Here is a 23,797-nt window from a genome sequence, read left to right on the forward strand (position 1 = left end):
TCAGCAGAAGTTATTTGCTTGCAGATTTTGAAATAACTTACAGTAAATCATGTGGACAAGGCAGTAATGGAAAAATGGATGGATAGATCTATAAGCAAAAACACCATGTCATTTTGATCCATTAAGCTTTAAACTGCTATGTAGATTTTCTCCAAATGCCACATAAATGTCTTACAGCTCTTTTTATGAAGATAAACTAGCTAACACACTTGCTAAGTGTCAACCGGTTTAAACAATTCTCTGAACTGTCCAGATTCCTGTCAAACATAACTAAAATAGGTAAAAGAGTTTGCAGTCAATTTATTTTATTATTTTCCAGCAATTATAGTTTCTGCTCAACAAATACGTTAAACAAATGCTCATGGTATGCAACTTGAGCTTTTGCTGGGCAATTTGATACAGAGAACTGAAGGCCTATTAACTGTTCCTTGCTTGTACCTTGACCTTGGGATCTCTGCACACAACTCATAAGTGTTTGATCTCCTTCTCGACAGACTGAAATGATTAACTTTTGCCATTCCTGACTCTGAAGACCTCACAACACTGGACATACCATTCAGGCTAAAAGCTAACCATATAAACACTAGACAGACAAACTTTTAAAACAAATCTTAGACATAACATACTAGTGCTATTACTGAAGATAGCTAACAACCCACACAAAGAGTGACATTCATTTTGTGAGTATAGTTTAACTGAATTACTGTATAAATATACAGAGAAGCAGCAATAACAGCAATCATTTCTTTTCATAAATCCAAATTTAAGAATACAGTATATAGTACTAATATTTGCAAGTAACTTATAAATTATAAAACACATTTTATTGTCATATTGACAATATTGGCAAGATAAATATCTGGTTAAGTGACTTACTAATTTTCCAAAATCTTAGCCAGTAAGTGTGAAAATTATATTTATTTATTTATTTATTCATTTATTTATGTATTTATATTAAACTTTGGTGTTAGGGTGGCATGGTGGTGCAATGGTTACAGTTTCTGTCTCAAGACTTACTCATTTTCCAAAATCTTAGCCAGTAAATGTGAAAATTATATTTATTTATTTATATTTAAGTTTGGTGTTAGGGTGGCATGGTGGTGCAATGGTTACAGTTTCTGTCTCAGTGATCCAGTGTTCCACGTTCAGATCCTGTGCCTGGTTATTTTCTATGAGGAGGTTGCATGCTCTCCCTATTTCTTTTTGTGTTTTTTTCTCTCTGGTTATTCCCCTACTTGCTCAAAGATGTGCAGATTAATTCGGTAAATTGGCCACTTAGATTGGTAATTTACTCTGTGTGTGTATGTGTGAGTGTTTGTGTGTGTGTGTATCCTGTGATGGACTGGCCCACTGCTTTTCGATTATTTACTGCATTGTTAGGATAGGCTCCAGCACTGCGTAACTCTGAATTAGTTTAAAAAGGTTTGAGAATGCATTTTTATGTGTAACATTGTGTGGGGGTTGATTTGTTATTGTTAAACTTGACTTGCTTGCATAGAATGTTATTAGATTTTAATAAAATCAATAAAATGCAAAAAAAACCAAAACAATAGATTTCTCTTCTTCTAGCCAAGGCTGTCACTAGCATTCCTTCTTAGTTATGTTCCACTGTTTTAATTCTTCTTCTTCTTTCGGCTGCTCCCATTAGTGGTCGCCACAGCAGATCATCTTGTTCCATATCGTCCACTGTCTTAATTACACTCCTCTTTAAAGTCATTCTAATTTAATTTGTCATATCGGTCTAGCCTTTAGTAGCTGCCAGTTTAAACCCATGTAGACTGTCAGAGTGGATAACCCCATATAAATGAGGCTGAAGACTAGGTGTCCATTGCTGCCAGGAAAAGGATTACAACAGTCACAGGCTTTGGACCAAAATCCTCTAAGCAGCAGAATTGCAGGCTGGTCAAAACCATTGCTACAACTGTTTGAAAGAAGCATTAAGTGGGTTCAGTAAAGAGTTGGGTGAATGTAAGTTATTTGTTTGACTATAAGAAAGAATCTTCATTTTAATTCATTTAAAAGCCTACACAGTGAAATACACCAACTCAAAGGTGGCCAAACTTAGAGAGTCACAATGTCTGCACATTTTTATCTACCTATTTTTTCAATTAAAGAGGAATTCCTGCCTTTCATTGACTTCCTTGCCTAGTTACTCACTTCTTGTTGACCTACTTCTGCACTCTTGGTGTGAATTTTGAAAAGCCCGGAGGTGTGTGTTTTGCTAAGAAGTGTGAATTACAATTGAGAACTCTGGTTCACCAAGCTGCATCATGTCTCATTGACCTGCTTGTTAAGAGAGCTCTCCTGTTTAAACAATTCTTTAAAAGGTGAACAGTCATAAGGAGCAGACCTGAGTGCCGATAAAAACTTGTTTTTTTATTTGTGCTGGTGAGCTGAGAAACCTACTGTTAATATTTATTTTTAGGTTGACTTTGGTAAGAAAGCTTTACCATATCTGATCATTAAATAAGAAAATATAAAGTGGGATGGGAAAACAGTTCATTAAATACAGATTGGCTTATTAAAATCATGTCAGTAAAACGGTGTCCTTGAAAATGTCCTGCTTCTCTGTTAGACCTTCTGAACATAAAAAATAATGTTCAAAAAGTTTTTTGATGTCACTTGCATATTCACCAAATTAATGACAAGCTTGTTAGGGTTCACTGGTTTGTTTCTTTTAAAGAGAAGAAGAAAACATTTCATGGCTGTTAAGAAGCAAGCCAGAGAGTATACATTTGGACCATCCAATTAACATGTACATTAAGGTCTGTCAATTAGGCAGATGTGCAGAATTCTGGTAATAGGAGACACCCACTAATAGGAAAAAATTACATCTGTAAGGATCATTGGGATCAGGTGTACATGTGCTGAACCCAGTCAATGGACTAATGCAATGGTGAGTGAAGGAGCATGGAGGAAAGATGTAAAGAGTCATCTGTGAGGAAAAAAAAAACAGGTGAAAGGCCACCATTCCCAGCCTGTTTCCAGGATCACTGCTTATCCAACCAATGTTTGCAGGAGTGAAGAACGCAGCCGTCTCAGGTTCATTGACACTCATTTTCAATTTACAATATCTACAAACAGTATATTGGGACAGAGCCATAATTTGAAAATGATCTGTAAGAAATTAAACAGACATAAACTATGAAATGATATTACGACAAACATGTAAGATATTTTAATCTGCATGTTTATTCCCAGGATGAAGACACTTCTTTAAAGAGGAGAGAGGAGAGGTTAGGAGCATGCACTGATACAGCGTATTGCTGCACCCACCATATGGCAAATCAACTAAGGATCCCCAGATTAGGACCCAAGTGCAGCCATGCTATGGGTGATACCTCAGCACCACACTAGTTCAGATGGAATGGAACAGTGTGAGGTTTTTTTATGGTGGCTGGAGTGTCAATTCTGCCACCATCCCCCAGGTTTTTCCCTGCAGGTTGGAGGGCCTACATGCAGGGCTGGATGCAGATTAATGTCATACCCAGGACGGAGCAATTGCAGGATTTAAGGCCTTGCTTAGGGGCCTAAAGTGGCTCCATATTATTCATCTGCTAGAATTCCGAGTTTTTCAACCAGACAGTTTGGATTGATTTCTGGTATAGGAACATCCTTGGATAGGGCATTGTGATCTGGTGAAAACAATGTTAAACTGCCCCTGCCCAGTGATATGGCATAGTTATGGACATCTAGAACTGCTGCAATCTTGTTGAATAACTGACTCTCCTTCCTTGACTGCCCTCCAACATCACCACCATCACAGTTCCTTCTCTGCCACGCCCGCTGTCCTAATACTCATGCCACTGGCTTCACCTCACAGAACTCACTTGGAATCAGAGGCAACATCATCTGCACTCACTGTTCTAAATGCTGTGAGCCAATGTTAGAATCCTTCCTAAGAAATGCTGGTAGCTATGTACCTAGACCAATGGATTTAAGTAGAAGAGTGAAACGTGAAAGTGCTTCTTTTGAAGTGCTTGATCCTCTTTCTCTCTCTCTCTCTGTCACTTCCTCTGGAGCCATCTGCTCTCTTGGTGTGTCTTTGGAAAGGGAGATGCTCATATGGAGTCAGCTAATTGCTGACCCTGCAACCTAAGCAAGAAAATCAATGTAAATGAACCCAAACAAAAATACATTTTCCACTTGTATTTAAGCAATAAAAAACTGTCAATGAAACAGGATGGCAGACATCCTGGAAGAATAATGTTAATAATGTCAATATAGTAATAAACTGGGCGATATCTGAAAAGGACTAATTTGGTTGTTTCACGCAAGCAAGGAGCACCTGGTTTATTTTTTGATTTTAGTTAACAAATGTTTCTCCTTGGATTGATTGCAAAGAGCAGCACCAGTGCCGACCATGACTTAGTGTTAGAATTAAAAAGCATGGATGCTTTGGAGTGTTGGGACTAGTAAAACATCATTTTATTTTTTAATTCTATTTTGTGCCTTCCTAGCGGTCACTGTTATGACTTTGAAAAAGTCTTGAACTTCTCCTGTTTTGTTAAATAAACCAAAATAAAGCCACAAGTCACACTTCTGATTGGTGAAGATTGATGGCCCTTTGACTGGGCGACATGACTTTCTAAAACATACGTGTTTTACATATAAAAATATATAACAGTATAATGTGTTCAGTGTGCTTGAAGCAAACCATATGCAGGCAGACAAAGAGCCTTCTGTGCTCCAAGTGCTGCAGCTCCACTCCCCCTTTCTCGGTGCTTGCGTCTCGGGAGAAAAGGATTGAGTGTTACAGAGAGGAGCAGGAGACACAGAGAGACGCCGAGCAGCAGCTTTAAGTGGTGCAGCGCACAACACAGGAGCGAAAACTGCAAGCCGCTCACCTCTGCCTGTCTCTGCCGACTGGATTTCAGGTGGGAATGCTTTTGTCATTTTCATTCACTTGATTTACTGCTTGTAATTACGAATCAATGTAAAATGTAAGATTAATTGTGCACAGGTAGTAGTCACTATAGACGTTCAGGCGGTCAAATGCCAAAAAAGCCAGTTTCTACAGAAAGGTGAGCAACGCAAAGAAGCTGTGTTCCTGCAAACATTAAGACAATGTGGCCAGTCTAGTTTGAGTCATTTATCAGTGCTGAATAATAAAAAGGATTTAAACAACACAGCTATTATGCAGCAGGTCAGTGTGACAGTCATTGAAATGAAACCACTACCTTAGGTTTTTTGGTCTGTCCAAAGTTTGCTAGAGACAGCTTCAGGGTCTGTGTATACCAGTTGTGTAAAACTGACATTTATCTTTTTCTGAACAAACATTGATGAAGTTTACACTATTAACAGGTTAATAGAACGATTTTCAGAGTTTAGAATGTTGCTCTTATCTAGCAAATGGTGCAATGTGTGTAAAAAGGTACTTTGAAAACTTTTAAACTTTACATGAGTTGATGAATTCTTGTCCATGGAAATGTTTTGGCTTTGGCTAAGTCAGCTTACTTCAAATGAATATAATGACGAAAAAACCAAACTTTTTTTTCAGCCTCACTGTCGCATGAGCCTGTTAGAAGCATCCACCTTTCAGCTCCCATTGTGTGGAGGTAATTTGAACGCAGGCTCTGTAACCTGTGGAAAGCATATCAAATACAGCAGTGCATTTGACAGTGCCTACTTATCTATTATTAACTTTAATTAGGTGAAAAAGATACTGTTTTAAAGCTAGCACCGGCTAAGTATACTGACTGCTGCAGGGTGCAAAAACTGAATGTACTAAATTCTTTACATTGCCTTTATGTGCCAAGGCCATCAGGGTAGGAATAAAAAAAATGTCTACTGCTACTTGAGCCTTATCTTTCTCATGATGTGCTTTCTTCTTAAATAAAGGAATATTAAAAAAATAATAAAAAATAAAAATAATCAAAATGTTCCTGAGGTGTGTTTGAAAAAGAACAAAAATCACCTACCTTCAAGAGACCGATAGAAAAACATTTTTTATACATTAGGGAAAAGTGCTGAATTGTCCTATTAGCATTATGGAGTGGCTGATTGTTGGGCATTTTAACCCACAGTTTATTTCCTATAACTCCATCCATCCATCCATTATCCAACCCACTATATCCTAACCACAGGGTCACGGGGGTCTGCTGGAGCCAATCCCAGCTAGCACGGGGCGCAAGGCAGGAAACAAACCCCGGAAGGGCGCCAGCCTACCGCAAGGCACACACACTAAGCACACACCAAGGACAATTTAGAATCACCAATGCACCTAACCTACATGTCTTTGGACTGTGGGAGGAAACTGGAGCACCCAGAGGAAACCCACACAGACACAGGGAGAACATGCAAACTCCACGCTGGGAGGACCCGGGTCTCCTAACTGCGAGGCAGCAGTGCTACCCACTGCACCACCGTGCTGCCCATCCTATAACTCCTGATACCCATTTCAGTTTCCTCCTTGAGTAGTCACCATAGCTGATCCAGACCAAGATTTGGTGTTGTGATGTACCTTCCACTTCTTAATAATTTGTTTTGTATAACTTGTCTGTAGAAATTTTAATGGTCTCTCAGATCCTTTGAAAGCTCCTTGGTCTTTATGGTTGTTTGAAATTCATGGCCTCACTATGCAAACTTACAGTAGTGGTTCATGTATGTGCGTGTGAGTTGTGAAGAGAAGTTTGTAACATAATTTGTCATTACCAGATTAACTGGTACAGAACCAGTATAAATGTATGCTGTTCATCAAATTATTTTCTATGTAGAAATTTTAACGTGTTTCATCAATTTTAGCAATCTTTTCAGCATAAATATGAATATATAACATTTGAATATAGATCTGTCATTTTTGTGAAACACATGTGCAAAATAATAGGAACTGAATCCTTCTAAAAAGCAAATAGTGTCACCTCTTGTGAAGCCAAATACCAAAAGCAAAAGACTGCTAAGCCATAAAATACTACAATAGGATTAGAAATGTAAACAAGGGGGAGTTGTTAACACCAGCAGTAACATGCAAAATATTTAGACAAGTAAAATTTGGTAGCACAGTGGGTAGTCCAAGGCCTAAGTTCAGTTGGCTGTCTCATTGCTCACTGTGTGTAGGTTGTTGACTTAGGTAACCTTTTATTATCCCAGATTTGTTTGCAGCAGAAACATACAAAACATAAAACATTGCTATATAGATACAAGACAATAATCAAAGAAACAACCATTGTTATAATTAGTTTCACACACTCATAAGATTTCTGCAAATTAGAATAGATAACTTTAACTATATTAACATCAAGTATTTGAATATGTAATAATTTATAGATCTGAAGATAAAAGAATTCTTAAGTCTGTTGCATTTGACGTTTGAGATTCTAAATATTCAGCCTATTGGCAACAAATGAAACTTAGGAAAGAGAGGATGGCTGTCCTTTGTTTGCAGTTGGTCTTCTTTCTGACTGTTTGTATTTCGAAATACAATATTTTATAATAGTTAGCTGGGCATCCATATACTGGCCCAGTATAAGTGAGTGTTTGTGTGTGCCTGTTGTTCGTGCTCTACACCTATTTCTGTCAAGATTGTCTCCCTCTTTCTTCTAATGTTTCTCTAATCTAAAAGAAGGATGCAAAAATTATATGAATGGGTAACAACTCCTCTACATGTCTGCTTATAGTTGTTGTTATATGCTGTCACTAACAATGAGAGATACCTTTCTGAGCATCCACAGTTTGGTCTCTTCTTACTTCGATTTCTCGTTATGCTTTTTCAATAATTTCCCAGCCAGCCAACTGTGTCTTCATCTCACTCTTTTTCTTTCATTCAGTGTCTTTTTGTTTTGAGCCATCTGCTCCAATGGCGTGTCATTTCAAGGAGAGATACACATAAGGAGTCTGCTAATTGCCAACTGTTTTAAATGACTGGTCAAGACCAGGCCTGATTGCACTTTATAAAGTGCTAAAAAGGCTACTGTTTGAGAAGTGCTTCTTCCTCAAGGCTATTTTATTTAAAGCACTGGGCCCCATCATTGTAAGTCTGTCTGATAAAACATTCAGTATACACTTACACAGTACATATTTAAAGTGTGTCCATTTTTTAAGAGAGCTGCAAAGATATGACTTGATTTGGTTAAGTATAGCAACAGCCTCTTTACTATTTACTTTTGAAGATATCAATGTTTACACTATTAATGCCACCACTGCAAAATGTTTAATCCAATCCCTCTTTAAATTCGTATAGTTTGTCCTATTAAAACAAAACCTGGTTCTGTTTGGCTGGCCCAGGGGAACAGGAAGGAAAAGTCTCCACTGCTTACAAATCTCTCTTCTGGTTTAGCAGTTGATATTGTCATTGAACCTGCCAATCTCCTACCATTACACACAACACATTACCATATATTATATCTAAGGAGGTCTAATATGGCATTGACCATTAAATCTACTGCCATCTTGTGCCTTGAAGGTTTATGAATTAATAATGAGTTAGAAGCCTTAAACATCATCAGAGAGCTGTGTTCCTGAGAAGAGAGATTTTGAAAATCCTGCCACTTACCAGCAAAACTGTTTGCACTAATTTCACTTTTCTGTGTACAAGCTATAGCATGTCTACTACAAAAGCTGGATAGAATTAACAATAGAAGAAATGCCAGGTCTGGCATTGTGCCCTCCATTTAAATGAAATCGAAGCAGGTCCAGACGAAGTTTTGTTTTACTGGGATCTATTCCATCAGCTTCAAATCATTAATAGGTTTTGAAATATTCTGTATGAGGAATAGGTGTAACCATTAAATTCAAGGATAGTGATGGTATTTTTTCTTCTATAATGAGCCAAGCAAATGCAAGAAAAAGTCACTTGTTCAAATGCTTTGTTTTGTTAAGTGAAATTAGAAATATTTAACATTCACATAAACTGGTGAGAACTCTTGCAAAGAGAAAAAAAAAATAATGTATTGCCTAAATAATCAGAGCAACAATAATGTGTTAAAGGTTTTTTCACCATCCCACCCACAGATTCCAAAGAAAAATAATAAGTAAAAACAAATAAAGCTGTTCATCTGTGTCTAAATTATGAGCTGAAGTAATTGTCTTTCCCTATCACATGAGGTGGCCTGCCAACTAACAAAAATTCTCCAATCATTATCATTCATTTAATTCTCGTTTCTTTCTCACTTGTGCTATGGCTCCTCTTCCTCCCAGATGAACGTTTGTCATAACTCACCTCCCTTATCCCAGTTCAAAGAGATTCTGGAGTTGACATTAAATCCAATCCTTTGTCTCTTCCTGCAAACAAGATAGATAGATAGATAGATAGATAGATAGATAGATAGATAGATAGATAGATAGATAGATAGATAGATAGATAGATAGATAGATAGATAGATAGATAATTCTTTCTACACCAAGAAACAAATTCTCTTGCTGTCTCCTATACTCAGTCTCATCTTCCTTATCAATACACCCCACAAATGCATATATACTAGCTGTGTTACCCAGCTTTGCCTGTGATGAGATGAAAATATATGTGGTAATGGTGCAAATTTTGAGTTGTGAAATACTATGATCATATAATTGAAATGATGTCAGATAAATAGCGAGGAAAATAAACAAAAATAAGTAAATAAGCAAAATATAATTAACTTTGTGATGTACAAAGCAGTGTGTTTTGTATGAGCACTGCAGAGAAGGAAGTTGTGTGCAAGTAATGTTCAGCTCCAAATCCAGAAAGACCTACAGTATTTTCTAGTCCTGAATAGTGGCCATACCTGATATAATACAGCCAATGAGGACAAAATGTATTGTGTACCTACAGAAGTTAGTGGGCATAAGTGGAGATGTCTGTGGTTTCCTCAGACATCTGAGGAAGTACATAATTCTAAGTGGGTGATCCTTCTTGACAATAGCAAAGACATGTTGTACACACTTCATTATATAAGTGATCTTATCTGTAAGAGCCATATTTAGACATGGTGAAGCTCTTAGGTATGAGACACTGTAGATGTCCTATTTGGAAAATGTTAGCAAAGTATAAGGCTATGTAACAAAAGAACTAGACAAGAATACTGTCAAAACCTATAACAAATCCATACAAGAGTGGGGAAGGGTTGTTCCTTTAGAACTTTAAAAATATACAATTAAAACTGTTACAAATGAAATAAAAATTTTCAATGGGCCCTTCAAACTGTGAGACCCTAAGCTTTAGCTAAATTCAGTTCTGCTGTTAAAACTCTTCATAACATGCGTTTCACTAAAGTTGTACACTTTCTTCTTCTTGAATTTATGACCACTTCTTTCCTTTTGCTGAAATTAAGTTTGAGATATTTTATCATAACAAGTTGAATGAGGAAAAATCTCTTCTTAGTATGCCCTGTTATCTGTGGGGTGACCTGGCCTAGAATTGAGATGTCATCAGCACATTTAGTGATGGAGACTGAACTGTGTCTAGCCATACAGTCATAGGTGAACAAGGCTCAGTAAGCTTCAGTGCCTGTGTTGAGCTGACAGTCTACACATGCTGGGTTCTGTCATGTAAAAAGTTTAAATCAGGTTGCAGAGAGTGGTACTAATCTTGCAATTTGGTGATCAGCGATTGATAATATCAGTGTTAATGCTGAGCTTTAATTTATAAGCACTGCTCAGTCATAGTAGTTTTTACTTTCTAGGTGTGACAGAATGGTATGAAGTACAAGGGATACAGCATTTGTTATATACCAGTTGCTGTAATAAGTACATTTAATGTATCCTTACTCCAGTCTGTCAAAACATTTCACATTGGTGGGAGTTAGTGCCACCAGTCTGTGATCATTAAGACAGTCCATTTTGGTTTTCTTTGGCACAGGGATAATTGTCTTTTCAAGTAGGTGAGGAGCACAGATTCTTTCAGTGAGGCATTAAAATAACAGGTAATATGTTGCAGCAGGTTTTTAAAACATACACCGACTCTCCATCCTGACCAGCTGCTTAATGGACTTGTTTTAAAATCTTCCTTATGCCTTCTGTGTCAAGATGTCATTACAAGACATTCTGATTTGCTTTAATCATTTGTTTTTTTTTCTATGTCTGTTGTCAGAATCTTATTTAACAATGTTATATTTGTTTTAGTCCACCTTTTTAATTATTCTAGTTGTTATTTTGTGCATTACATAATTTTATTGTTATTTTCATGATGTCATCATGATGCTATTTTCTTCAGGATATTTCCAAGAGGTGCCAGCATTCTGTGCATTAATTTCATAGGCACTGCCATATTGTTAATTGTAATAAAGCCTGTTGCTAGCTGCATAAACCCATGGCTTGTCATCATTGCATTCAATGCTACACTCCTGGTGTGCATCGAAATGCATCCAAATTTTGTATCATTGAAGGAAAGCATTGTGAGATTGCTACAGAAAATGAGGAAACAGCCAGAAAATTAGTTTTAGTAAAGAATCATAGGTCATAATACACATCTTTAGTAGCAATTTTCAGTAATGCAATTTATTAACACAATTTTAGTGAGTCAGAGGCAGTCATCTAATGTGACATAACCTGCCACTCTCTCAACTAGTCTGCGACTCCCTCTGATAAAATCTAAATTTTGCATTTAGTCATCTGTGTGCATGAGAGCTGTCAACCAATGAATGATCATCCGCACTTATAGGGTGATCCAAATCTAATTATGCAATTTTCATTAAGCTATAACTTATTCAGTTTATTACATAGAAAAATCACCTGAAAAATCCCAGACCATTGAGAAGTGTGTGAAATGACGACATGAAGAATCGTCTTTGAACCAACTGAAATCATCCCCGCATAAATCAAAGTCATCCAGACAATCTGAATCTGCATAATTATATCTGGACCACCCTGTATAATGCATAGAATGTTGAGATGAAGGTATAAGGTATCCTGCAAACAGAATATAGGTTTGTCTTTCTGATGTCTCATGTTTTATGTACTGAAAGAGAATAGAAAAAAGAAAACAAGAGCTAAGGCTGTGGCTGAACTCTCTGTACCTGTTAACCTGTTAATCCTTCAGACAGAATGGCTGTCACAAAAAGAAGTAAGCATGGCTGTGCTGGAGAGTTGACATTCAGTTGTTAAAGTATACATGGGTAATGATTTTCAGTCATTTAAACTAATATTGTCTGGTGACAAGACCAGTGACTGTAGTTGGCAAAACCGAGGTACCTCATGACTAGAAGTCACATAATCTGAAATCAATTTAAGGGACTAGTATCACACCTTTGCCTGATGAAATATGCCTTTGACGAATCCTAAAAAACAGCAATGGTTTTCTCTTGCTCAAAATGATCCTGAAGTCCATTTTAAAATGAAAATAAAAATACACAGAATCAGGGGAGAATCAATCATGCAGTGTCTCGCACAAGACAATATTTGTTGTCACAATCAAATCATACATAGAAAGCACTAAATTAATCCAGAATAGAAATTATGGATTCAACTGAATAGACTTTATTTTCTATCCCACAAGCATCTGTATGCGTTCAATCATCAACATTCACAGATTTCAAATTTGCAGATTTAACCAACTGTGGATTAAAAATATGAAAAAAAATACAGAAAGTTCTAAAAAGCAAAACTGGAATGTGCAGGCTGCCAAGCACTATGCTGAATCCGCATGAATAAAGTGATGTGTAGGCAGGTGCAGTACTGGTGCGGTGAGACTCTCGTCCCTTAAGGTTTAGTAATGATCCTTCTACTGTTTCAACTACATAAACCTTGATGCCATTTTTACATACTCTGTAATCAAGTTTGACCATCTTATTGGCCATCCCCCAGAGGCTGTAAACGCTTATGGCAGAGCCAGTCTGAGAACCTCACTAAACCATTGAATTGATAATAGTGATGAATGGTATGTACAAATTGCAGGGATTTAATCAGTGAGAACTCAAAGGCTAAGAATGAGTGTAAAGTGTCATCTCTCAATGAAAAAATAAATATCTTCGACCTTTTGAAAAGTGGCATGTATCTTGCCAGTGGGCCATTAGGTTGGTAAGAAGGAATCAATCATTCATACAATAAAGCAGAAAGAAGCAGACATTTGTGTGGGTGCTGCTAGTGCTATTATAAGAAATACAGAGATTATTTAGGAGAAGGATGTGCATATATTATGTGCTAATACTTCACCATTTTATATAAGGGACTTTACATCTGAGGAACCTCCTGAAACTAATCCCCCACAGATACCATCAGACAACAGTACCCTGTTCCAAAAACATTTCATGTGCATCACAAGTACTGCTGTATTCAGCTTGAAATTACCATGGAAATGACTTGTAGGGACTGTATTAACATTTCTTTGCATATGCCTGTATTTCTTGTATGTTTCCATATCACTAGTGTTAGTATAAGACTATTGAATTGCAGATTTCACTAGTGACCAGCAGTTTCCTGTTTAGAAATGAGTGACTGTTTTAATAGGCTTAAAGTAATTCACATTTTGTTTGCTGAATCCAGAGATGATTATTGCATTCTCATCTTAATTTGATGAACAATGTCTAATGTCTAGCAGCTCCTCACAGTTTAGTCTCTGCTGGCTGAAAACTGGACTACAAAAAGATGATCTGAGTGACTGAGTTTTTGCACCACTTATTATTATTAAAAAAATACACTCTACTTCCCACTCTGTTCTCAGTTCGGAGTCAGTTGTGTTTTCTGAGAAACAGAAAGCACAGTCGTATTTGATATCCCTCCACAAAGCCAGTCTTCTTCTGATATCATCTAGATTTTTATCTAGCAAATGATTGTGAGAGGAGATCGATGCCTCAGGGGCTTTGTCCTCGTCTAGAAGATAGAAGCTCTGTATGTACCAGGCTAAAAAGTCAATTCCTGAATACTCTGTCTTCTTCTTCTTGTTTTGGCTGCTCACGTTAGGTGTTGCCACAGCAGATCATCTTCTTCCATATCTTTCTGTCCTCTGCATGTTTTGTTCTGTTACACCCATCACCTGCATGTCCTCTCTCACCACATCCATAAACCTTAGCTTATCCCTTCCTCTTTTCCTCTTCCCTGGCAGCTCTATCCTTAGTATCCTTCTCCCAATATACCCAGTATCTCTCCCCTGCACATGTCCAAACCAACGCAATCTCGCCCCTCTGACTTTGTCTCCCAACCGTCCAACTTGAGCTGACCCTCTAATGTACTCATTTCTAATCCTATCCATCCTCGTCACACCAAAAGCAAATCTTAGCATCTTTAACTCTGCCACCTCCAGCTCTGTCTCCTCCTTTCTGGTCAGTGCCACCGTCCCCAAACCCATATAACATAGCTGGTCTCACTACCATCCTGTAGACCAGTGGTTCTCAAACTGTGGGGCAGACCCCCCTAGGGGGGAGCAAAGTAACAAAAAGGGGGGTGCGAAGATGTGAAAAAAAAACAAGAATCAAAAATATGAAAAATGCATCTATTGAAACCAAAACAAATTAACTTAAACTACATTCTGATACTAAAAAAATAAATATAGAGTTAGATAAATGTCGATAAAAGTTAAGTAGGTATAATAAAATATGCATCTATGATATATCATTACTGCGGTGGGTTGGCACCCTGCCCAGGATTGGTTCCTTCCTTGTGCCCTGTGTTGGCTGGGATTGGCTCCAGCAGACCCCCGTGACCCTGTATTTGGATTCAGCGGGTTAGAAAATGGATGGATGGATGGATATATAATTAATTTAAAAAGAACAAATTGGTATTAGTGGGCTCCTTTCAAAAAAACATGGAGGGGGGCACAATTAATACTGTTATGAAAACTCGGGTCGCAAATACTTAAAGGTTGAGAAACGCTGCTGTAGACCTTCCCTTTGACTCTTGCTGGTACTCGTCTGTCACAAATTACTCCTGACACTCTTCTCCACCCATTCCATCCTACCTGCACTCTCTTTTTCACTTCTCTTCCACAATCCCCATTACTCTGTACTGTTGATCCCAAGAATTTAAACTAATCCACCTTCGCCAACTCTGCTTCCTGCATCCTCATCATTCCACTGACCTGCCTCTAATTTACACACATGTATTCTGTCTTGTTCCTACTGACCTTCATTCCTCTCCTCTCTAGAGCATATCTCCACTTCTCCAGGGTCTCCTCAACCTGCCTCCCTACTATCGCTACAGATCACAATGTCATCACCAAGCATCATAGTCTACGGGGACTTCCTGTCTAATCTTGTCTGTCAGCCTGTCCATCATCATTGCAAATAAGAAAGGGCTCAGAGCCGATTCCTGACGTAATCCCACCTCCAGCTTGAATGCATCCGTCACTCCTACTGCAGACCTCACCACTGTCACACTTCCCTTGTACATATCCTGTGCAACTCTTACATACTTCTCTGCCACTCCTGACTTCCTCATACAATACCACAGCTCCTCTTGAGGCACCCTGTCATATGCTTTTTCCAGGTCCACAAAGACGCAATGCAACTCCTTCTGGCCTTCTCTATACTTCTCCATCTACACCCTCAGAGCAAACATTGCATCTGTGGTGCTCTTTCTTGGCATGAAACCATACTGCTGCTAACTAATCATCACCTCACTTCCTAACCTAGCTTCCATTACTCTTTTCCATAACTTCATGCTGTGGCTCATCAATTTTATTCCCCTGTAGTTACTGCAGTCCTGCACATCCCCCTTATTCTTAAATATCGACACCAGTACATTTCTTCTCCACTCCTCAGGCATCCTCTCTCTTTCCAAGATTCCATTAAACAATCTGGTTAAAAACCCCACTGCCATCTCTCCTAAACACCTCCATGCTTCCATTGGTATGTCATCTGGACCAACGGCCTTTGCATTGTTCATCCTCTTTAATGCTGTCCTTACGTCCTCCTTGCTAATCCATTGATAGATAGATAGATAGATAGATAGATAGATAGATAGATAGATAGATAGATAGATAGATAGATAGATAGATAGATAGATAGATAGATAGATAGATAGATAGATAGATAGATAGATAGATAGATCCCAAGGGGAAATTCACACAATTGCACTTCCTGATTCACTATCTCCACATAATCCAACCTCTTCACACTCTCATTCTCTTCATTCATCAGCCTCTCAAAGTACTCTTTCCATCTGCTCAACACACCCTCCTCGCTATGAGTACATTTCCATCTTTATCCTTTATCACCCTAACCCATTGCACATCTTTCCCAGCTCAGTCCCTCTGTCTAGCCTTTAGCCTTTGCCACCTCTCTCTTCACCTTGCGCCTTATCTCCTTGTACTCTTGTCTACTTTCTGCATCTCTCTGGCTTTCCCACCTCTTGTTTGCCATCCTCTTCCTCTGTATACTCTCCTGTACTTCCCTATTCCACCACCAGGTTTCCTTTTCCTCCTTCCTCTTTCCAGATGTCACACCAAGCACCCTTCTTTCTGTCACCCTAACTACATCTGCTGTAGTGTCCCAGCTGTGTGGTAACTATTCACTGCCACCCAGTGCCTGTCTCACCTCCTCCCTAAACTCAACCTTGCAGCCTTCCTTTTTCAACTTCCACCATTTGATCCTTGAACGTCTCGGAACACGTACACATTGGTTTACAACCAAAAAGTCTGCCAAAGTTTTGCATCTGTTCACGACCACACACTCGGTATACGACCAAGCCAGTTTCCCTTTTGGTTTGTGCACGCCGATGATTTCCGCATGTGTTCAGTCTGTTCCTGTGCATTCCCTGTGCAGAAAGCGAGGGAGAGAGAGAGAGAGCGTGACACAAACACACCCACACACGCATGCGCGCGAGAGAGAGAGAGACACGCACACACACGCGAGAGAGAGAGAGCGAGCAAGAGAGCGAGAGAGAGGGCTGGACACATAAGGCTAAAAAGGCAGTTAAAGAATGCACTGGGCTTGTTTTTAAAGAGACAGATTCAAGCGTTGTTTTAACCTTGTTGTATTTAATGAAGACTTTTTTCTATTGGATTTTAACCTTCATTTCACTTCTGTTTACAGCAATCGGTTTGTAGCGTGCATTGTTGCAATGTTACTTTTCTTGGTGGTTTATTAAATTACGGATTTTTCAAATGTTCATTTTTTTCCCTGTGTTTAAAACTCATTTTAAAAAAGTGTTTTTAGTGAGCGGTTCGTAGTGCTACAGCGCAAACTCTTGCAGTGTTAGTTTTCTCTGTTGTTCAAGGTTTTCTCAGTGTTAATCAATGTTTTTACATTTAGTTTACTATTATGCTGTACATTCTATGGTATAATTAACTATATTTGTGCTTAAAAATCTTTAAAAAAATATATTTACATACAGTTCGTACAGTCTGGAATGGATTAATTGTATTTACATACAATCCTATGGGGGAAATTACTTCAGTTCACTACCAAATCGGGTTATGACCAGAGTTTTGGAATGAATTATGGTTGTGAACCGAGGTTCCACTGTAAATGTACAGTATATACTGTACATATATTTACAAATTTGTCTGAGTGTGTAGCACTGCTGCCTCGCAGTTAGGAGACCCGGGTTCGCTTCCCAGGTCCTCCCTGCGTGGAGTTTGCATGTTCACCCCATGTCTGTGTGGGTTTTCTCTGGGTACTCCGGTTTCCTCCCACAGTCCAAAGACATGCAGGTTAGGTGCACTGGCGATTCTCAATTGTCCCTAGAGTGTGCTGTGTGGGTGTGTGTGTGTGTGTGTGTGTGTGTGTGCCCTGCAGTGGGCTGGCGCCCTGCCTTGCACCCTGTATTGACTCCAGCAGATCCCCGTGACCCTGTAGTTAGGATATAGCAGGTTGGATAATGGATGGATGAATGTTTGAGTGTTGAGCTATTTATTTGGCTTTGCCTTTTAAATTCCTATTCATACTTCTTTCTCTGCAATCTCCAAATTGTTTTTTATTTCATTAATATTTATAATATTAATATAATACTGTAATAATATAATAAATGTTTGATTTTGTGTCCCGAAAGAGGCACATTACCTGCATTGTGAGGGAGTGTCAATTACAGCACTATGGCCATGTGGCGTGATTCCCCAAGGGTGATCCAGCTCACGGGATCTTCATTGTTAAGGACCTGAGGGGCTGGACCAGTATTTGTAATGAACAGAAAATCTTTTTCAGTTACCTTTTGCATAACCATTGATATTCTTCTCTGTCTGATTTTTGATATTTCTTATTTCATTTTTAACAGTAGCTCTCCAAGTGCTTTATTTAGTGATAGAGAAGTTTTAGTTTTTGTAGTAGATATACAGTATGTCTGTTTTTTATTTTCATATTTGCAGATGAAGCCTGTTACATTAAGATCACTAAAACCTTACAAAAGCAATATTTTCAAACCTGCTCAATACAATTCAGTGTCAAAGGGGGCCAGAGTCTATTCTGGTTGTATTGGGCATAAGGCACCAAGTTCTTTGGACAAGGTGCATGTACTGTACTTTACAGGACTTGCTTACACACACTCACAATTGCCAACTAACTTAACTTGTGTGGTGAGCATACAGGCACAATAATGGCTGCTGTTTCATCATCCAGGTGGATGCTACATGCTTACTGTTGGTGGTGATTGAAGTGGTTCCCCTCTGTCTAAGTGTTTTGAGTAGAGAGAAAATCACTATATTATTATCATTATTATTAATTAGAGACAAGGGACGATTAGGGGGGCAGAATGACCAAAGTGGAATAACCGAAAGAAACACTTTATAAACATGTATGCAAACTCCACACATAGACAAAGCCCTTGACTGGGATTTAAACCTTGTATCACAGATTCTTAAGATGACAGTACTAATATCTTTAAAACCATTTCACTTTCACAAGAAATTAGTTGTTCAAAAATTTACATTCTCTGAATCAGCGGTGTTTTTGACATGAAATTTGTATAGATCTGGTGCAAAGGTGTCTTCAGACTATCAAAAGGGGTGAAGCCATCCTGATTAACTGACCTTGTAAAGAGCCTATACAAAGAGTGTGTGTGTGTCTGTGTAAGAGTGGGAGAGAGAGAGGGTTGACTAAGCACTTAAAAAGCCGTGCCTTCAGGACTTGTTCCTCAGCTTAAATCCATTAGTTTGAAAACATGTCCACTGGCAAGTCTTGATAAAGATAAAGCTTTCCAATCTCTACCTTTCAAAATGTTTGTCTCTTGCTATTGTGCACAGCTTAGCAGTTTCCAGATCATTCACTTTACTTTACTCATGATGGCCAGACATTGCTTGTGGCAGAATGGCTGTGATAAAAGTAGATTTCTTGTACTTAGTTTCCCAGGCAGCATATAAGGATCACATTTACTAAGCACCTAAGCTCAGTATCCTGATGGCAGTATGAAATCAGTAAAGGAAAAAAGTCGAAGCAAGGTCCTTGGGATCTGATTTGAAGTCCCCAGCAAATCTCATGGAAAACAACCTAGTCTAGAGCATCACTTCATGAAGGAACTTGTTGTAGACCTTGGGATCATTGATGGAACACCATTAGAAATGGGTACCTGCTTCAGATCTTTTCAGATACGTAATTGTAGTGTTCTGAAGAGTGCCTTCACTCCCAGACTGATGAAAGACATGTTTCTTGAACTATGTAATGTGTGGAATATTGCTTACTGAGAATTTTTAAAACATACTGCTTTACTTTCTTTATCTGTTAATGCTAGATTGGGTGGAAATGAGTGTTTTAATGTACTTGTTACAAATATACATTACAGTAACACAAAATAACACAAAAAGGCTTAAAAATACTGGAACATTAAAACCCAACACACTAGAGCTGAGGTGCCACAATGCTACTCAGTAGACTTTAGAAATTCTCTGAAATACTGTAACACCAAATCTGTGATAGGCTAGTTGATAAATAGGCTAGCATTAAGGCTCCTCACCTACAAATGTTTCTTCTGCACCCATGCTTTAGTTTAGGGCTGTGAACATCTCCATTAACTAGGAAAGGCAATGTTAGACCTGCTGTTTGCCACTTGAAGATTGCTAACCCATGTTTGAACATCCAACCATATTACCGAGCAGTGCTTTTAAGCTTAGTCATGTTTCAACTTCACACTCCTATTTAAAAGTGTCATAAACATTAGAGCTAAGCATTTCAGACAAACATCTGAAGGGAGAGCAGCTGGGGATGGCCAGAGGTCACTTTCAGTTAAAGCCTCGCCTGTTAGAATGATGGATGTTCAAAACAAATAACTGACAGATAAGGATGCTCCTTGCAATCAAGGCATGTAATGCATTAGGAGTTGGCATTTTTTTTCATGCTTCCTTGAAAGTATTTGTTAGTGAACATTTTGTAGAAAGTCAAAAAAAAATTAAAAGTCCCAAGTTCCAGGGAGATACAAAGGGTCCCTTTTATCATCAGGAGAAGCCGACTGAATGAATGTATTTACTGTGGCCCTGATGCTCAGTGCTCTGCAGCTGTGACAAACAGGTATTTAACAGGCAAGGACAAGTCTGGAGCTTCTGAGCAGTATAACCCGGAGTCAAGGCATTCCTTAACATTAACACTGGAAAGAGACAAAAATGAAAACTTCAGAAAGCAAAATAAAAAAGAAACACTTCAAAAAGTAAAGTACCATCTCCAAAGAGTAATTAAAGATTGTGAATGAAATGATTAAAAATGGGAAAAGATCACAGGAAAAGATCACAAGGCTGGCATGAGGCTCAGAATAATCTAGAAAAACTTGTCATTAACCTGAGAAGACATAACATGAAATATGTGCAATGCTATTAAAAATTTCATCCAACTTACTCTCAAACAAACACAGAAGAGGTTGTCCCAAAACTATGGCTGAAATCAAAGATTAAAATGGGTACTCATTGTGATCTTTGTGATATCTGCAGTATCAAAAAATCTGGTTTCTCCAAATTAATGTTAAGGACACATGGGAAGTTGCTAATATTGATATTTATTAATTACAATAAAAAACCTTTGAACATATTATTCTGACCCACATTCTCAAAATCCTCCAATAACTGTCCTTACATATTTATGAAAATAGTATTAAAGTGAATTTGAAATGCATCAAAAACTAATTGAGACTGATTGGAAAAACAATTAGTAACCCTAAGATTATGTGAGAAACAAATGCCACCAGAAACTCCCTGTTTTGAGTTGACTGCCTTATATTAGGACTATATGACTATACAGCATTTTGCCTGTAATGTGATGAAGAAGTTTAGCCCCAGTCATATATTCATGTGAGCAGCTCAGCTGTGTTTTTGTAGGGGGACAATACGCAAGCTTTCAAGACAACTCAGGCCCCTTCTTCAGACAAGATGTTGCATGAAGAAGGGGCCTGAGTTGCCTCGAAAGCTGGCATATTTAATCGTTTTAGTTAGCTAATAAAAGGTGTCATTTTGCTTGACTTCTCACAACATTCAAAATGGCTAACACAGTACAACACCCTAGTACTGTAGGGGGACAGAAATTCTTATTCTTATTTTGAATGAGGAAAGAAGGGATAATTAAAGCCAGTGGATAATACACCATTATCACACTAATAAATGTGAAGTAGATAAAATAGTTATTATAAGTATATGAGCATACCATGGTGTGAAAAAGTATTTGTCCCCTTTATTTATGAAAAGTTTAGAGACTGACAGTTTCAGGTCTTCAACCAAAGCCTAATATTAGATAAAGGGCACCTGTTATGTTTTTTAAAATTAATTTAAATTATCCAAAGAAAAAAAGCTATCCAATACCAACAGGTACTATGTGGGAAAGTAATTGCTGCCTAGTTTAATCCACCCAATTAAAGGGATAATTGGAGTCAAATAATTAAATACAACATCCTTTAACTAAACTCAGCACTAATTTTAGTTTTCTTATTACAATCTTGGAACAGCAGAGCCCTATTCATTTAGAATTACGCTCCTTTGAATATGCAAATCAATATAAATAGCCCTTAAGCTCAGCATTCTGTGAAAAGGCAATGGCAAAAGTACATGGGGGAAATAGAAGAATTTCAGCGAATACCAAGTGGAGGCAAGGAAAAACATACTATTTCTTGGTTTAAACAGTGGTATAAACAACAAAAGAAAGTTTATTAAGTGTCATAGTGTCAGAGAAACTCGAAAGCTCAAGTTCACAAAGTCGCACAGTGCCTGAAATAAAAAAGAAGTTTTCAGATATCAAAGTCGCAGTGAAAAGGTTAGTCATAGCCCACCATCTGAGTGTCATATGAAAGCTTATTAAGGTACAGAGAAAAAAAATAGGCACACAGTGGGGAAGAAAGCACAAAATGTCAACTTTAATCTCAAAATTTCTACTTTAATCACATAGTTTATTTTGTCATTAAAATAGAACTTCATAAACTTCATCTTAAAATCGCTTAATTTACTAGTTTCTCAAATCCCATCGTAACTAAAGTAGCACGTTAAATGCTTTGTTTTGCATTTGATCTTCTATGTGCTCTATGTATGTGAATCTCTATGTGCTTCTTAAACAGGTTTTCTTTTCCTCAGACAGTTCACAGAATCCATTACATTCGTGATATTAAAGCTCTCTAAATAATTAAAATACTGAGATGTATACGTGATATTTTCATGATGATAGGAGTAAAAGCATGTTATTAAACATGGGAACACAGTGGTGCAGTGATTGTTCATTTCTCACTTAAGATGCTTGCTGCGCCATGCATGTCCTTCAATGAAATAATTTATTGCAGCAGTACTGTCTCTTTCAAACATACTAACCCCCAAATCATGTCCTTACTTTTTTTTCTCCAAATACCCAATTGCCACACAATCAGCTCTGTAATAGACATTAAGCTTAGAATGCAGATTCTTCAAAACTTTTAAGAAACATTTAAATATCTTCATAGTATGTGCTTAATTATTCAATCCATCTATCCTTCCAGTGTCGTGCCAGCACCAGCAAGAATACAGTGCGAGTAAGGAACAATCTGTGAATGGAGCGCCAGCGCCTCACTAATGGTGTGGCACCGTGTCCTCACATGTTTAATTATTAACAATATAGATTATTTAAATGAAGTTAAAGTTTTATCTGTATAATATTATAAACACATTTTGCTGCATTTCATCTTAAAAATGATATTGTCATCATATGAAAATACGCGCTTTATAAAGTGGCTCAGGTTGTGCAATATTATAACTGTATAGCAAGTTTACAGTGAGGTAACTGTACTTATAAGTACTAAGTATTCTACAAGGAACACTTGATGGACTGATTGATTGCATTTATAGTTCTTGGGATGAAACTGTTTCTGAACCGTGAGGTCCGTACAGGAAAGGCTCTGAAGTGTTTGCCATGTGAGAGCAGTTCAATAGACAGCATGGCTGAGGCAGCGTGTGCTAGATGCTGTTACCGATAATTCTCTTTCCAGTCAGCTGCTGTACAGCTGTGATTCCCCACTCAGATACAGTGATATAAATACAGTACTCTGAGTGGTGAAGTGAAAGTAATATTGAAAAAGATGATCCACTGTGGCAACCCCTAACAGAAGTAGCTGAAAGAAGAAGAAGGTGCAGTGAGAGTAACAACGCTAAAGTAGCTATGGCATTTAGAATAGTTTGACCATTCTGTGGACCATTATATTGTTATAGATGCATTAACACTAGAATTACCAGAGCCTACGAAAAAACTCGTAATTCCGTCCCACCTTAAACTGCTTCTTAAATCCCTTCACACCTCTCCGCCAGCGTCCTTTGTTCTCTAAATGTGCTGATAAAGAGAAGCTGGCAGCCGGCTATTCCATCCCCCACCAATTTAGAACGTGCACGAACTTCTCTCAGCTCAGGCCTTGATTGAGTATCTGGGAGTGAAGTGGAGTTTTAGAGTGGAAATAATAGATCGTTGTTTGGAACACACGCATTTCATGTCTGTTCCGTTTCTACAGTAATCTGTGTCAACACATTGTTAAAACAGAAACTTTTTTATATTCTAGTAGTAGATGACAAAATGTAGGCATAAACTATATAATG

At 38.0% G+C, this 23,797-nt stretch overlaps 1 protein-coding gene across 1 annotated transcript in view; it reads left to right on the forward strand.

Annotated features, from left to right (window-relative positions):
• The first annotated feature begins 4,806 nt into the window (after nt 1-4,806).
• Nucleotides 4,807-23,797, forward strand: part of LOC120542211 (synaptopodin) — a 117,754-nt gene continuing 98,763 nt past the window's right edge. The window contains exon 1 of the mRNA XM_039774506.1: nt 4,807-4,877. The gene's annotated coding sequence lies outside the window, so the exon portion shown is untranslated. The remainder of the gene's footprint in view (nt 4,878-23,797) is intronic.

The sequence above is a fragment of the Polypterus senegalus genome, chromosome 13 (assembly GCF_016835505.1).
Source record: "Polypterus senegalus isolate Bchr_013 chromosome 13, ASM1683550v1, whole genome shotgun sequence".
Classification (NCBI taxonomy): Eukaryota; Metazoa; Chordata; class Cladistia; order Polypteriformes; family Polypteridae; genus Polypterus; species Polypterus senegalus.